Genomic DNA, 1,759 nt, shown 5'->3' with positions numbered 1-1,759 from the left:
CTTGCCTCGTTTCCTGTTCCTCTCTCCCTAAAATCTCTCTGCCTTACCTCGACGGGGTTCATTGTATTTTGGCTCTAGTGACAACCTCTTGGGGTTATTCTCTTCTTCCCCTATCTTCACCCTCTCCTTCCTTTAGTTCTTTGCTCCTTGTTCCCCATCATTCCTAGGTCTATCCCTACAATCCTCGCATCATGACTCTACTATGCTTGCTTTTGCTTACTTCTCGCAGTTGCTCAGCGACATTCCTTGATCTGTGCTCGATCGTTGAGTGTTTTGATTGGTATCCTTCTTTGGCTTGCCGTCCCTTGATTGGTGACGTTTTCTTTTTCTCTTTTCTTAGCTGTCTTTGTTTTACGCTGTACCACCCACAAGTACTATTACTGCTTCTCTGTGTTCTATTCCCTTCTGCCTTCTACCCTGTTTCCAACAACTTTCCTCCATGTGTTCCAGGGGTTCTGGTTCAAGGCACCCTACTAACTTTCGTCGGACTGACCGAAGGGATTTTCGTTTCACCGATGAGTGCTCCCCTACCTACTCTGCCTAGGCTTCGAGATCAAAGGCGTCTCTCTCCAAAAACCTCTCGCGTAAAGATATTGCTGATCGAAGTTTCCATGGCTATGTGATTAGCTTCCCCAAACCTCAGAAAGATCTCTTTTGTTCTTTTTTGGGAAAGCTGTGGGAACCTTTTGGGGCCTTGTCCATCAAATGCTTCAATAAAGGGAATTTCTCAGTGGAATGTTGCTTTCCATCCCAGTGCACTGCTTTGATGGACCATGCTCCGTGATGGTATGACCATTGCCTCCTGCACCTGGTTAAGCATTCTGTTGACGGCCCATACTACGTTTTTGAAAGCGATCATGTTCCTGTATGGATCCAAATGCATGATATCCCTCTGAGCTGCTTCAATACTGCAACTCTTTGATGTTCTCTTAAAGACATGGGTAAACCTGTTGAATTTATGTTGAATTCTGTGGAGATTAGACTTCCATCCTCATCATCCAGAATCAAAGTCACGATTGATAAGAGGAAGCCTATTGTTATTTCGTCTTTGGTGGAAGACATGGATGGTTCTTTGTACCCAGTCCGCATTTCCTATGAACTACACTTTCTTTGTCTCTGCTGCAGTCGAACCTACCACGACCTCTCCCACTGCCCTTATATTAGAGGAAACCAGTTCCCCCTGTTACCCCCTAGGCTACTTCAATATTGCCCTGACACCCCCACTGATGGTCAATCACTCACTTGGCCTCATTCGGCTTGTGGTTCCCTCGGCAACGGCATCACTGTCCTCCTCTGATATGGATATTTCCACCAATGCAACCCACCATGCCCCCTCACCTGCGGCAGTGCCTATAGCCGTCCCAGTTAACAATTCGGCAAGTTCCTCCATCCCGGAACCCGACCCTCTTGGAAGTCCTGGCATGTTTGATTCCACTATTCTACCTCCACTTGAGGGGAACTACTGCCCCCTATGCCTCCACTATTGTCTGTTGCTGAAGATTTGAACTGGATCCACCCTACCCCCACTATGGTGCCACCACTCCCTCATGCGCAAGGCCCTCTTCAAGGTACTTTTACTATGGTGTCCTCCATCCTCCAGTCTTACGGTGATATCACTGAACAGTCCACTGCCTTTGCGGGAGGATCCCTGAACGGTCCTGGTGTAATTGCTCAAGTTTTTACTTCCAGTCATCTCCATTCAAGCACTTTTGTTGGAATGACTAGCTCTCTCCCGGTTTGCAAGAAACGGAAGTTAGCC

This window comes from Telopea speciosissima, chromosome 8 (genome assembly GCF_018873765.1).
Source record: "Telopea speciosissima isolate NSW1024214 ecotype Mountain lineage chromosome 8, Tspe_v1, whole genome shotgun sequence".
NCBI classification, from domain to species: Eukaryota; Viridiplantae; Streptophyta; class Magnoliopsida; order Proteales; family Proteaceae; genus Telopea; species Telopea speciosissima.
This window is presented reverse-complemented; position numbering follows the sequence as displayed.